A 16749-nucleotide genomic window follows, 5' to 3' on the forward strand; every position below is an offset into this window, starting at 1 on the left:
TGTTGGGACACCCTCACTGCAGAAAGAAGCAACTCACTGAGGGTTTTCTATGAGCTGTTCTATTGCTTAATAAAACTCCTCATCCTCTTGCTCACCCTCTACTTGTCTGTGTATCTCACTCTTCATAGGTACAGGACGAGAAGTCGGGAACCTCCAAATGATGAGACTAAAAGAGCTGTAACACAAATGGGGCTGAGACATGCTTCGTGCTCACCATGTTGTGGGCAAAGAGAAGTAAAGAAGAACTGCAACCCTTTGGAGAGCCCAGACTTGGGAGCTCCCTGAGCCAGGGTGGTGACTCCCTCTTTGGGGCCCTGCAGTTCCCGATATCTCCAAGCTATTGGGAGCCACCATGCTCCCTGCTGCCAGCTGTGGAAGCTTCTTGTGGTGCTCCTGGTCAAGCCACAGCCTCACAGAGAGCCGGTGCCCATGCTGGCACCTGGAGCTGCCTGCCCCCCTGCAGCAGCCAGCATGTCCGACTAAGCAGGGCTGGACCCCATGCTCATTCACACACCCCTTGCCACTCCACACAGTCCACCTTGGCACGCACAGGATCCAGACTGGTAGTATGAGCCAAGCCAGCCTGCCAGGCTGAGTGGGCAGAATAAGCCCAGCAGGCCCAAGTCAAACCTGGGCAACACCCTAAAGATCCCACAACAGAAGGATGTGGGCTACTGCAGGCCTTAGCCATCTCAATTGGTAGTTAAAGCTAAAATGACCCTTCACAGTTGTCTGCAAGTGGGGGGAAGGGCTAGACCTTTGTACTTGTGACGTGGCGTAACTCTGAGTGAAATAGTCCTTTCAGCTTGAACAATTACTGTAAGAGTGGCAGCTCAGGCCATTTTGCCAGCAGCATTCACAGCAGTTGGTGGAAATAAGTCTTCAATTTCTGAAGGGGAACCTGGGTGCCTGGGTGGCATATTACAGTGCTCAGAATTTATTATCTAGGAGAGCAATGATCCTGAACATGAGAATTAACTCAGTTAAAAAAATAATCTTGAATTTACTAAATCAGAATCTATCATGATGGAGTCCAAATTATGGAAAATTTTAAAAGGTTCCACAAGTAATTCTGTGTATCATTCAGATTTGGGAATCACTGATATAAAGTGCATAAACTCCTCTCACAAAGCTTCAGATATAATTATGCTTTTCTTCCTTGAATATTCAGTAATTTCACATAGTATACACTACTCCTTAATGGGCAGAGCAGAAGGATAAAGGAAGAAATCACGTTATGAATAGCTCTGGATTCAACGAAAGGGCAGACAGGCATTTTAAGTGTGTTCCACATTATGTGAGAACAAAGGGATTAAGCACAATAGGAAGCCCATTAAATTGCTATTGCATTTGGAAAAAATTAAAGGTTATGTTCAGACTATCATAGAATAGGTGTAGAGAGTCATAAAACTATGTTAATCTATAAAATCTTCAGATAGATACATAATGAGCTTTCTGGGCAAGCAGACAGAATAAATAAAATAAATTAATGATTTTGCAATGCAGAAGCTCTTTTTGTGTGGAAATAGCATGCTATGTGTAGAACTTTAGTTGCAATAACTGGAGGTAGACATTCAAAGAAATTTTACAAAGCAAAGTTAAAAGCATGTGTAACAAGATACTTTCTTTGTATTTGTGGTCTGTTGCTCAGAATCGCTAAGTAAGAGAACATTGTCACTCTTTGTTCCAATACTTGTCAGTATTGGATAGTTAGTAGTGCATGTTTAGGGTGGTGCCCTTCATTCCTAAATACCTATTTGTTTCCAGAAATTTGTGTCTTCTCTTTCACCTACCCTTACCCCCTTACATATTGGGATTCAGTGATGTGGTATGTTTGATTGACTGGAGTAGATCTGACTGAATCCTGGTTGCTGAGTAGAACAGTGCCCCTCTGTTTTCAGAAACAATATGCATCTTGGACATGGGGTAGATCTGACCAAGACTCAATTGTTAAGACACAGGAACAGGGCCCTATTTTTTTTCACCTAGCATGCAACTGGTAGGCATTCATATCAGCCCCAAAATCATTACGGCCATAAACCAAAAGGTGTCTGAGACAGATCTCAATCACTTTAGAGGTTTATTTTGCCAAAGGCAAGGAGGTGCATAGGAAAAAGAAACACGAGTTACATTAGAATCTGTGGCCTGTGCTTTCTCCAAATAGGGTTTTAAGGACTTTAAAGAGGAAAGAGTGGCAGGAGAGTAAAGAGGAACAGTCAATTATGCATTTATCTGGCACTCAGTAAATCTGCATTTGACATAGGATAGAGTTGACATAGAATAGAGGAAGAAGTAAAATATGCATTTGTCTTGGGGTAGGTTGAGGGATGACTTTTAGTCCTATCTTTGTCCTATACCTGTGAAAATAAGCTGTTAACTTGCAGGCAGGGTGAGATTCAACAGAATTCTGGTTTATGGTAAAGATTTTGGGGCCCACAAGAAATTTCCTTGAGAGCAATTTGTGAGGGAGGCCCCCTGGGGACATATGTGGCCTTTTATCCTTGCAGCTATCTGTTTAGGAACAAAAGGAAGGTAGTTTTTGCATGACTCAGTTCCCAACCTTAACTTTCCCTTTGGCATAGTGAGTTTGGGGTCCTGAGACTTCATTATTTTCCTTTTACAAGGTTTATACATGGGGGTACTACCTTAATGTTCATCAATTTTAAAAAGCTAGACATCTAAACAACTGTACCACTTGGGCTTCAGCCAATTTTCTGTGGAATACCCATGGCCAAGTGAGATGGAAGCGTTTCCTTGAACCCCTCGTGGGACTTGTGACAGGGTTGTGGCTTGTGTATTCAGCCACCATGCTCAAATCCCTTTCAGGAGAGGGAGCATGCAGATGAGTGGAAACAGGAGATGGGACGAGTGCCTTTGGGTGCTGGCAGGAAGGAATCCTGTACTGGCCCTCAGCATTGTCTAGGGGTTGCCTGCAACCCCTGAAGCCCCAAAAGGCGTCTATTAATGCTTTTTTAGCATTTGCCTTCAGCAGAGGGCTAAGTGCTAACCAGCTCAGTAGAGGGTCAGGGTGACAGCCTTTTACAACCTGCCCTCTTGGTACTTGGGTTCCTGTCACATGGACTTGAAAGATTGTGAATTATGATTTTATTGAGTGATGGAAGTGGATCTTAGGAAGATGGGACACTGGAAAGGGGATGGAGTGGGAAGATAATCTTCCCCTGGTCCCAGTAAGATTTAGCCAACAATCCCCAGCTATCTCCTTTCTGACTATAGTCTATGATGTCCAGCTGCCTCTTCTCCTCTTGCAGATGCTTTTTCTCTTCTCTCCTTCTCTTCCATGCCACTCTGCTACTCTGTCAGTGGAGCTTGGGATTTTATGGCCACAGGATGGGGCATGTTGGGTGATAAGGCAGCATTCGGGTGGGAAAACAAAGATGTGACATTCTCATTTAGGGCCCCGTTTCCAGGCTTGAGGGTGAAACCTTTGCCAGGGACCCCAACTTGTTCTACCTAGTATTTCCCTGCCTTCTGTGCATATCACAAGCATTAGCATAGAGGCAGTAAATATTTCCTTCTCACCTTGGTAGACCATTTCTTTTCTGAGCCAGATAGGAGTTAGAGATTCTAGTAACTACAACGAAATTGGTGTTGGGTTTCTGAGTCTCTAGGTAGTAGAAGCTTCAATTGAACCTGAATTCTTCACTGACAGTTCAGTGCAGTTTTTTGATGCAACTGAAGCAAGTAGGAGGTGGTTTTGTGGTGAGCAGGAGTGGATCAAATGAAGGGAACTAGTAGGTTCTGAATTTGACCTTCAGAGTCACCTCTGAGTTCCCATGAGAAGCTAGAGGCAGTGAAAAAAAGAACAGATTCTAAGAAATACTCACTGGGGAGCTTTGGAGCTATCGAGAGAAGGTAACCTTTTGAAAAGACAGAATTTCTATTAGTTAATTAACCACTGCCATTTAAGATATCGATATCAAAGTGCCTCATTTCTAGGAGCAGAGTGGTGAAGCCTGTCCATATTATTTATGTGAGGAATCACTCTGCTTAGAAAAGATCCTCAAATCCTCTTTAGAGAAGGCAATTAACACAGGGCTTGCTTTTTGAAATAAAGAAAATGCAAATCTTCTACATCCTTTTGAAAACTGTCCTAAGAAATTATTTTAGAAGGGGTTTTAAGTGCCATGGTTTAGTGTTAAGCATAGATAAGTTATAGTAATTGTAACTTTTGCCATTACTTTTAATGACAAAAACCACAATTACTTTTGCCCCAAGCTAATATTTCAACGGCTAGGAACTTTGTATAAATTGGTGACTCTAGGGCACAAGCAAGGAAATATAAACACGCAGTTATTCTTAAGTAACTGTAGTCAGTGTGTTCTTTTCAAGAGTTTACATTTCAAGTAAGAAAGTATTACAGATGTTTCAGGCTATACTCTCCAGTGCAGAGAATGGATGGGATTTTCTCATTGTCTTCAGTGTGCTACTGGCCCATTGAAGTCTTTGGTTCTCCAAGCATTCCAAAGAACAAAGATCACACAGTGAGTTATTCCCCGGAGATCACTCAGACGATCAGAACCTGAGATAAGATAGCTATTCATGGACAGAAGCAAAACCTCTAGGTTCTACGAGCAGCACCTATCTACTGACAGTTTTGGAAAGAACAATTCACTCTGGGAAAACATGGCCCACTAGGTCCAATTCCCAGGTGGCTGCAGCTCTTCAGTTTCTCTTTGCCTGTAGTGACTCAAAGAGAGGCTTTTTTTGGCAAAATAATGTATTTATTCCTAGTATCTACCCCTTCCCAGAATGATGTTACTTTATGCCTACCAGAATGCTTAAGGTATTATCACAAGTATGCACCTTCTTAAAGAAGGGAGATGATTCAGCAATTCACATTTGTATAAATGTGTGTGTGTGTGTGTAAGCATGCAAGGGACACAGAGAGAGCGAGAGAGCATGTCTACTCCTTGAAAATCCTCAGACTCATTATTATTTGGGCAAGATCATTCCACTGGAATCACCCTAGATGTGATACCAATGTAAGCACATTAACCACCTTTCCTGACTTTATGCCCAGTAGGGCACATACCTACTGATGCCAGTAAAGCTTGAGTGGCCTTCTCTCTCTGTCTTTTAGCAGGAGAGTTTATCAAGGTTACTCAGGGGAAGAATATTTTAACAGTGTAAAGGCTCCACATCTAGGTACCAGAGAATTCTCTGGGAATATTTTGGGTTTTATGCCAATAGAGTTTGAATAATCTGTCCTCACATCTCCAACACCTTGGGGTAAGATGGCACTGAACTTTTGTTCATTAGCACTTACCAAGCCATACAAAATGTTAGCTGACATTGAGATAGTGTGATTTAAAAAGGCACTGTAAGGCTTATCCTGTCCAAGAATATTTTTGCCTTAGACTAATATGTTAGCTTTCCTTTTGATAAAATCTGAAATTTCCAAGATTGGAGTAAACTCCTTGACTTGGACAACTTCTAGGTTTCTGTACTCAGAATACCATTATTATAATCACATACATTGCCTGAAGGTGGAGGAAGATCCTAAAGCCATATTTTAGTTTTCTACCAGTATTTTCTAAAATGTATATTTTAAGCTGATCACCATTTAAAAAGTCATATGACTCCTGAGATACTGGACTGCTAAGTCTCTCAATGGGTAAATGTGCCTTTGGGGGATTCACATTAGTGCATTAATCATTTTTGTAGCAGTCATTAAGTTATAACACATAACCTTGGGTGCATTTGGTTGTCCATATTTGAATATGAGCACTTAAAGGAATAGAGAAAACTAGTGTGCCAATAATTTCAAAGAATACAGTAGTTGCAGTAAGAGAAGCAGACAAGAGATATCCATGACATAAAAGTAGTAATTGCCTGAGTTTCTGATGAATTTATAGCTCTTATTCTGGTTTCTGTTATAGTTTGATACATCTTACTGTTCCTGGATAGTCTGAGATACTTTTCTATTTTAGCTATTTGTCTTGTACTGATTTGGAACTAGTTTAAATAATTTCATGTTACTTCAAGCCAGAAAGGTCTAGATAAGGGAGGAAGAGACATCTACATATGTGCAATGAGTATATTGTATGTAATACAATGGCTAGCCTATAGAATATACTTAATAAATATCAAAAGAAAATCTGGCTATGCGGTATTAATAAGACCAGATAAGACAGGATGGAAACCAGAGATTTGTGATAAAAGAAAACCTCAAAAGATTTCGCAAGTGATGACATATAAAAAAAGATTGATATGGCATGAATCTTCACAAGATTCATGCCAAAGAGAACTGATCCAAGAGGTAGACTTTCATCAGGTTTTCTGCAAAATAATTCGATACCAATAACATTTTAAAAATCTAAGAACACAATAAGTAGTGAGAAAACACAGACCAAAATAAACAATCATGTAAGTAATATATGAAGCATCCATGATTTTAAAATATTGAATGCTTTTTATGCATTTGATGGAAAAGCACCTCCCCCTTGCACCTCCTCTTTATCCTTTCCTTTGTATGTACAGGTTAATGTCTCTAGGCATTAGAATGGAAGCTAAGGAGCACTCTCTTTAAAAGAGAATTTTTTATTTTTAATGCAAAGTCAATTTAGCACTACACAATGCAATTCAAAATGTGGTGTTTCTATTTCAGTAAAGGTGTTAGAAAGACAGTGAGTAGAAGAGATTTGGTTGTAAATAGCCCCAGTCACACTAAGTCATAGCTGAAGGACAGTGTATGCATTTATGAAGGATGGAAAGGACCATTAGTCACACATCCATCTTTTCAGTCACTGAGAGAACAATCTCCATTAGTAGCATCATGTTTGAATAATAAGAGAAAATGTATGTATGTCCTTGGAAGTTCAATAAATAGTGATCTTTACACCTGAGAAATTTGTAGGCAACTGGGAAAGGTAATTATCTCTTTTAAACCCCACTTTTATAGAATATTTTTATATTACTACCATGGTGTATTAAGCTATATATTGGTGACCATAAAACATAAATAAGAAAAAGCTGAGGGAGAAAATATGTCAAAATCACTTAACGTGGTGTCTGTACAGGTCAGCTGCTTAAGATAATAAATTAAGGATAAAGAAGTGTTTTCCCACTGGATTGATATATCTAGTGCAAGACACACTGGAATCCTGCAGTATAATATCTCAGGTTGCCTCTGGTTTTTAATCGGCTCCTCAGACCCGTGTTCTGGAAGAGCTTAGACTCACCATGTGCTGACAGTGTTCCATTCAAGTTCATGCTGCTCAGATTTGTGTTTTGTATCCAGGGCCTCCTCTCATGCTGTAGACGCCCACTGAGCCTCGGTACAAGCACAGTCTGGAAATGGGAGAGAATTTACACCTTTAGGAGCAACCCTCAAATGGAAGAAGAAGCCAGTGAAAAAAGACTTCCATCCTTCGGGTGAACAATTCACACATGGTCCTGGCAAATTCACCCCAGGAAGCTTGGTCAGCCCTCCTCACATTGGCTTTTCTTCCCTCCTTGCCTCTTCTTACTCTTCTTCTTGTTTCATTCCTGATTTTTGCCAACACCTTTCAGATAAAACAACTACATCCAGGTCCTTGTCACTAGCTCTATTTATAAGGGATCCTAAATCAAGATAGTCGGCTATTGTGCATTGATCTGACTAATGTTTCTCTGACGGTACATAGTCCAAATCAAAAACTATAAACCATAATTTGATTTTTAGAAGGTCAAAAGGAACGATTTGGTAAATACTATACTTAATATACGTCATTTGGTATTTGGTAGAAAAATACTTAACATACTTCATTTCACCTACAAAAAGGGGTATGTTTTGTTTTATACTCTACCTACATTTATACAGTGCTATAGTTAGTAATTTTCTGAATTACTAAAAATCAGCTCATCACTTTATGATGAGTTTATGTTCATATTACTCATAGTAGGTAATAATTATCTACATAAATCAATACTCTCACTCATTTAATATATTAAATGAAAGATGTTTTTGTAAAGTGAATAAATTGCTTCAAAATAGGAATAATTTTCAGTTTCCCAATTCTGATTTCAATATGATAATTTCCTAATCTGGGAAACTATACTTACTCTGAAATGTACATAATAAAGATTTGAATTTTTCTTTTGAAATAAATGGTTCCTAATTTCCTGAAAGATATGTGAACTTTAAAGGACAAAATAGAATTACTTGTCATGAGTTAATTTCACTGCTATTAAAATTCTGTTATTGTAAAGTTTATGAAGTCCATGTAGCACACATTTTATAAGCTTCCAAGGTAATAAAAATGAATTAGAAGAAAAATATGCTTAAATAATAACCTTGAATGTATGAAATATATGGAAAATTTAAAAAGCATTTTAAAGTATTATAGTTGAAAAATAATTTTTAGGCCGGGCACGGTGGCTCAAGCCTGTAATCCCAGCACTTTGGGAGGCCGAGGCGGGTGGATCACGAGGTCGAGAGATCAAGACCATCCTGGTCAACATGGTGAAACCCCGTCTCTACTAAAAATACAAAAAAATTAGCTGGGCATGGTGGCACGTGCCTGTAATTCCAGCTACTCAGGAGGCTGAGGCAGGAGAATTGCCTGAACCCAGGAGGCGGAGGTTGCGGTGAGCCGAGATCGCGCCATTGCACTCCAGCCTGGGTAACAAGAGCGAAACTCTGTCTCAAGAAAAAAAAAAAAAAAAAGAAAAATAATTTTTAAACTGTAGTTGTTGAAAATCATTTTCTAAAATAAATGATAAAAGTAATTCATAATGAAAGACAATGCTAGAAACAGATTGTGAAATTTTCAATTTTTATAAAAATAATTATAGTTTAATTAAAATTCATATTACTTTATGAAATTAACAATCGTAAAGTTGAAAATTCAGAAGCATTTAGGACATTCACAGTCTTATGCAACCGTCCCCTCTATGCAGTTCCCAAACATTTTCATCACCTCCAAAAATAAACCTGTGCCCACTGAGAAATTACTCTGTTCTTTTCTCTCTGCAGCCCCTGACAACCACTAATTTGAGACTTTTGCCCCCAGCAATTGTTTTTTTATATACGGTAATTTCTCACTATTTCTTTAAAGTCATAGAACTGAAAGTTAAATGAAGTACAATGTTCAAATAGAAGTCCATATTCTTTATCTAAACCCCCTGGGGAGAAATGCATGCTAAGATTTCAGATGTTTTTGGATTTTATAAATGTTATATATAGACATATGTATATGAATTAATTTCCTAGTGGAATTTTTTTTCATTTTAATAAATATGTTGTTTTATTGTGGCAAGAACCCAAAATGGGATCTATTCTCTTATCAAATTTTTAGGTGTACAATACAGTATTGTTGACTACATGTACAGTGGAGTATAGCCGCTCTCTAGAACTTGCTCATCTTGAACTAAGACTTCATGCACATTGATTAGTATTGCCCCATTTCTCTCACCTCAACCCCTGACTATCACTATTTCTCTTTGATTATATGAGTTTAACTATTTTAGATATCTCATATAAGTAAAACGATGCAGTATATATCTTTTTGTGATGGAATTAGCATAGTGTCCTCAAGGTTCATCAATGCTGCCTCATGTTGCAGAATTTCCATTTTAAGGATGAGTAATTTTACATTGTATGTACCTACTACATTTTCTTTATTCAATCACCTTCAATGGACATTTAGGTTGTTTCTACATCTTGACTATATTGAAAAACATGGCAATGAATATAGGAGTGATGATAATCTCTTTGAGACCCTGATTTCAGAGTTTGTTTTTTTTTGTTTGTTTGTTTGTTTGTTTGTTTGTTTTTTGATAAGTACCCAGAAGTGGAATTGCTGGATCTTATGGCATTTTTTATTTAATATTTTGAGGAAATATTAAATAGTATCATTTTGCATTTCCACTAATAGTGCACAAAGTTTCTGATTTCTTCATATCATTTGTTGTCTTTTGGCATTTTAAAAAATAATAGCTATCCTGAAAGGCATGAGGTGATATCTCATTGTAGTTTTGATTTGAATTTACCCAATATTTGTTGATGTTGAGCATCTTTTAATATACAAATTGTCATTTGTATGTCTTCTTTGGAGAAATGTCTATTCAAGTCCTTAACCCATTTTAAAAATCAGGCTATTCGCTTTTATTATGCTGTTGAGTTGTAGGATGTATTAGTCTGCTCTCACACTGCTAATAAAGACATACTCAAGACTGAGTAATTTATAGAGAAAAGAGATTTAATTGACTCACAGTTCTATATGGCTGGGGAGGCCTCACAATCATGGTGGAAGGCAAATGAGGAGCAAAGTCAGGTATTACATGGTGCAGGCAAGAGAGCTTATGGAGGGGAACTCCCATTTGTAAAACCATCAGGTCTCTAGCTGGGCCTGGTGTGGCATGCCTGTAATGCCAGCTACTCAGTAAGTTGAGGCAGGAGAATCACTTGAATCCGAGAGATGGAGGTTGTGGTGAGCTGACATCATGCCATTGCACTGCAGCCTGGGCAACAAGAGTGAAACTGTCTCAAAACAAAACAAAACAAAATAAAAAACCGTCAAATATCATGAGACATATTTACTACCATGAGTACATCACGAGAAAGACTCACCTCCATGATTCAATTACCTCTCACTGGGTCTCTCCCATGACACATGGGAATTATGGGAGTTATAATTCAAGATGAGATTTGGGTGGAGACACAGCCAAATCATATCATAGGAATTTTTCATGTATTGTGGCGATTTGTTCCTTATTAGATATACAGCTTACACATATTTTCTCTCATTCTGTACATTGTGTTTTCACTGTGATGATTATTTCCTTTGCTTTACAGAAGCTTTTAGTTTGATGTGGTCTCATTGTTTATTTTTATTTTTGTTTACTTTACTTTTGGTCTCATATCCATGAAATCATTGCCATGGCCAATATGATACAAGAGGGTGGTTTATTGTGATAAACACCTACATTAAAAAAGAATAAAAATCTCAAACAACTTAACATTAGACCTCAAGGACCTTGAAAAAGAAGAACAAAGAACCCAAAGCTAGAAGAAGGAAACAAAGTTTACAAAGATTAGTGTGGAAATAAACAAAATTTAAAACAACAAGAAAAAAAATCATAAAGAAGAATTGTTTTTTGAAAAGAAACAAAATTGACAAACCCATAGCTAGACTAAGAGAAAAAGAAGCAAGCAAGAAAGTCAGAAATAAAAGAGGATATATTACAAGAGATGCCACAGAAATAAAAAGGATCAAATGACACCACTATGAAGAATTATATGCCAACAAATTGGGTAATGTAAAAAGAAATGGATAAATTTCTCGAAACATGCAACTACTAAGACTAAATTGTGAAAAAACCAGAAGTTTAAACAGACCTGTAACTAGCATGGTTACTGAATCAGTAATTTAGAACCTCCCAATGTTTTTTTTTTTAATTACATATTCTCTTTTAAATATATTCTCCCTTTGAATAACATCACTGAAAGACAAATATATTAAAGACAAAATTTTCTCTCTATATAGAAATATTTATATTAAAGGAAAGCTTAAGTTGTTAAGAGACATAGGAATCTATTAATTTGGAAATATCTCTTCTTTCAGTTGAAAAGTCTTTCATACAGTCTGAAAACTTTCTTTTGAATTATTAACAACAGATATATTTATAATGTGCCAATAAAATTTCAATAGAAAAGTATCATTGTATGCTTATTTGGAAATACATTTATAAATCCAAAGTGGTCATTAACTGTAAATAAAACAATTATAAATGATTATAAATGTCAGCTGGAAGTAAGCAATTACAGATATGAGATGCCAAGTTGGAAGCTATTGATATTTTTAGGGTGACATGTATTATTACTTTACTCTTACTTAAAACTTTGAGCTTTTATGCTCAGTCTTCAACAGTCTATGACATAGTTTAAAAACTCAAGACTTAATTCACAATTTATACCTAATTTAATTATATCTTTTATTTGGACTACTTTGGCCAACCACATATGACTTCTGGAAAGCTGGTATAGATTTTTCCATATTTCTGCACTGACACTAGACACATTCACCTAAATCAAATGTAAAGGTATTTCATAAAAAGTGGTTGTAAAAATAATAGCACATTTGTGTGATATATAATGGGAAATAAGATTAACTCAACTGTCCACAAAATCTTTTAAATCAAAGTTTTCTAATAAATTATAATTTACTATTTATTCTATAATTTTCAATTAAAATATGTTCTATCTATTTTGATTTTCACTCTGTTGTTACTTACAACATTATAACATCTTGAAATCATTATTCAGAGAACTTTTTGTTAGTATACGTAGATAGCATATGTATCAGCTAACTTCTTTTATCATGGGGATATGAGATTAAAGATATTATGTTTATTATGTAATGAAAATCTCCAACTTTTCAGAAGGCAAAGTTTTATCTACAATCAAACAAGACCAAACTAAAGGTAGGGTAGTAGGTGTAGTTCACCTTTGGTAAATGCAATAAGAGAATGCATTGTTGGTAGGGAATTCAAACAAAATTCTGTAACTTATTAAATAGCTCTGCTTTTTATTAGCATAATGCATCAGTGTTTTGGAATAATGTCAGTTAGAAAAATACATTTCTCCGCCCCATCAAAACCTGTTTTTAAAACTTCTCAGTTGTAAACAATTGTGGCAATTACTATTGATATCTATTTATCCACCCATACATCTGTTTAAAGTATATACTTAAAATGAGCCACATTAGTACAGTGTTTGTTTCTCATCATCTAATATACATTGCATTCTACATCAAAATTAATTTTAAAAATTTTCAGTTTTAATGTTGGTCTGTGGCATGTGGAGACTCAAAAATATACATGTTGATTTCAAGAGAAAGTTGTAATGGTTAGAAATCTTTTTGAGATTGCTTCAGGCATCGTATGTGCCTTTACCCCTGTGATAGTAGATATCACATATTACTGTATTTGAATAGTTGATTCCAAGTAAGCAGCACTATATCAGTGATTGTAGAGACTAAAACCTGAATTTGAGTTATTCCAATTCTATTATTCCATGCAACTGCTTGAAATTTGTATTTGTATTTAAAATTTGATAGGTGAAAATTTTAGCTCATACATAAAATATGTTATTTAGTTTGGATATTTTCAAAAAATAAAATATATTCATTTTCAGTTGTCAGTTGCTTATTTTAAAACTAAAGAATGAGTCCAGAAAATAATGATTATTGATGATTATTGCATGGTTACTATGAACAATAGCTTTGTTTTTTAGATGATGGTCGTAGGAAAAAAATAATACAACCCAAGTTCAAATGCAGCATGTATGCCACTGTTAACATACATATTAAGCTAGATAGATACAACACTAGATAAGGTTATGAGATGTTCCCTCAATCTTTATGATTATTGCTACATGTCCTGAAATACAATGACAGTATAAAAGTAATTTTATAAAGGTACATCAATATTTTTAACAGAAAATTGAACAAATAGAAATTCTAATCATAATTAATAATGAATATTATATTATAACATTTAATTTGTCTTTAGTCTTTGGCAGATTAAAAGTGCTCTTTAATTTACAAAATGACTATGTCAAGAAACAAATGTAGATAAAGAATAGTAATAGTGTCTCATTTTATTTTTAGTACTTGACTACTGCCAGCTTCTAAGCCCTACCATGCCTGCTCCCATTCTACCCTACACCCGGGCAAGCTATTTTAAAAAGCCTAGATACTCTCTACCTTAATGCAGGTGAGTTCAAACCATGCATTCCTTGTCCTATTAAGAGAAACCTTCACTCAGCCCTGTTCCTTAACTACCATAAACTCCAACCTAGTTTCTGATCTCTCTAGTCACCTTTGAATCTGCTTGGCAGCCTGCCTGCTCTCCCAAGAATCATTATGTAAGTCATAATTCTCTCCTACTCCCTTTGAGGTATGTGGCATCTTCAGTCTATCTAGACATGCAAACTAAAGGTTAAGTGGAGGTTTCATCCTACCTCTAGGAAGAGTACAACATGGCTATTATCCCAATGTAGGATATACACTGAAGTGCAGTCAACATGGGGACATATGGAAATATGAAAGAACCACTCCCCCAACCTCAACACATTGAAATGTTGGATATATCACCCACACAACAAACATTTTATACCTAGGTGAGCTCAAATCCAAGGCATAATAACGTAAGAATTATATAAATAAAATACAAAAAACAATTAATATTTGAAGGTTAAATGGCCCATGGGGGTATATACACAAAATATGGGCAGAAAGAGCTGGTGACTGGACTTTTTCAACTTGCTGAAAACAGAGACTCTAATCCTCAATCCTTTATGTCTATGAAGAATAGCAACAAAAATAACTGAATAAAACTGGACATCATGAAATCCTGCATCGGCCATGAAATAGAACTAGGAAATCTTTTATAACTCCTAGAACATTTTAGGAGAGCTTAGAGTACATCTACATGGTGTACTTAGAGTACATGAACCATGAGTGGATTATATGGTACACAAATATCTGGTCAAAACACATCCATCTCAAATTATCCTGGGAACCTTAAGCTAAGAAACTAAGATAAAATCTCTTTCCCCAAACTTATGGAAATGCTACTTTAGATATTCTGAGTCTTCTACTTTTTAAATGGAACATAGAAAGGTAAAAATATTTTTTAAATAAAGCTCAGCTCATATATATTTAATAAGAATACAGGGCAGACTTGTATTAACAGCACTGCAATTCAGATCATGGAAAATACATTTTCTAAATACATAGCAGCAAAGAATATATCATAGGAATATCAAGCACCACAAAAGTACTAGGCACAAAGAGAAAGTATCAATTGTTTTAACTAACCAAAAAGCTTGCGCCAGAAAACTGAAAATCTGAAGGACGTTTTTGACAAATCTGTTGAAAATATTCAATGAGAAAAAGAAAAATCTAGGTATTGTATTAAAATAATGGTCATATTTTTAATTAAATAATCTAAAATCAGAGCATAATCAATAAATTAAATAAAATGAAGTAGAGGGGCTATAGAGTTGATAATACCTGAAGAGTTAAATACATGTGAGAAATAATTTAAAATGAAATACAGATATATAAAAAGATAAAAATATCTATCACATATTTTGTAAGAATTCATGAAATAAAGAATGAGAAGAGCACTATTTGAAAAGCTGAGAACTTTTTAGAATTGAGAAATTAGGTAAGTCCTCATGTTGATGAATCAAAACAGATGCATACAAACACTTAAGGTGATATAGCCATCAAACATCAAAGTAAGAAAGAAATCCTAAATTAAATTGGGCCTTAATAATTAACAACTGAGCAATAATAATTATACAAGTAGTCATTATGATATCTGGTAAAGTAGAAATTAGACATAATAAAATCTTATTTTTAAGTAGTGAGGAAAAAGAAATTACAACATAAGTTTTATTACTAGCTGATTTATCATTATAAAACAGCCACCAAAAAAAAAAGTTGCTAATCATAGATACTCAGTAAAACATATGCTAACCCATTTTTTTTTCCACCAGGAAAGAAGTTGAACTCACAAGGAAATAGAGGCAATATTAGGTATGTTGGAAAGTCTAAATTAATGCTAAATATAAAAGTAATTAATTTGAGGAATCAAAATATAATGAAATTAAGATCTTGAACAATAACATTGGAGATGGAAGGTCAAAAACAGAGTTATAAAATCCTGAAGGTTTTGACTATTATGAAATAGGCTAGTAATGAGTAATATTATATATTTTTAGATTTACATGTTAAAACATATAAAGGTTAAACCATGTAAGACTTACCATTATTAGCAGAGAAATTGAATGTTTAAATTCAACATGAGTAGAAGTTAAAAAAAAGAAAGGTATTTATAAAATTGATCAATCTAGTGGTATTCTAACTGAAGGAAAAAAGTAAAAGAAAAAAAGAAATGAAGACAAATGTATGAATAATCACAACAAATATAAATGAAATAAGCTTTCCTGTTCAAAAAACAGTAATTATTTTATTAGCTGAAACAATAAACAAATCAGACTATATGCTATTTAGAGAGACACAAAACAAAAAAACATAGGATAGTTGGAAAATAGTAGGTGGAAAATATATACAAAGGCCATGCATGTCTAAAGAAGAATGATTTAGAAACAATATTAAATTGAATTCAATTTAATTCAAAAGGTTTAATAGATATGAAAAGTAATACAAAATGATGGCTATTGAAATGAAAATAATTTATTACAAAATAATAATTTCAGTAAGAATATTCGGCAAAAGTAAACTCCAATTTTCTATATACGTAAAATATATGTAATATATATGCATATTTAAATATATATGCATATATATGGACATTTATAATATATATATGCATATTACATATAATATGATGGAAAGGAGCAGAGCAAGCTCTGGTTCCTTTATTTCCTTGTAAGGACACCAGCCTTTTCCTCGGGGCTTAACCCCATGACCTAATTTAAATCCAATTACCTTCCCAAGACCTCACCTCCGAATACCACCATATTACAGCCTCCGTGTATGAATTGTGAGTTGAAAGGAAAAATTTAGAACATTAATAATCATAATATATATTTATGTTAATTTAAAACATTTCTTTCAGAAGCTAAGTTTTAAAAAGGTTGTTTATTTTCTATTTGTTTGGTACATGTTACATTACAAATGAACCAATCACAAAATTTGACTAAATGTGAGTATACAAGTCATCACCACCACCATCACTATGAATCACAAATACACACCAAATTGATGTATG

The sequence above is a fragment of the Saimiri boliviensis genome, chromosome 3 (genome assembly GCF_048565385.1).
Source record: "Saimiri boliviensis isolate mSaiBol1 chromosome 3, mSaiBol1.pri, whole genome shotgun sequence".
Lineage (NCBI taxonomy): Eukaryota > Metazoa > Chordata > Mammalia > Primates > Cebidae > Saimiri > Saimiri boliviensis.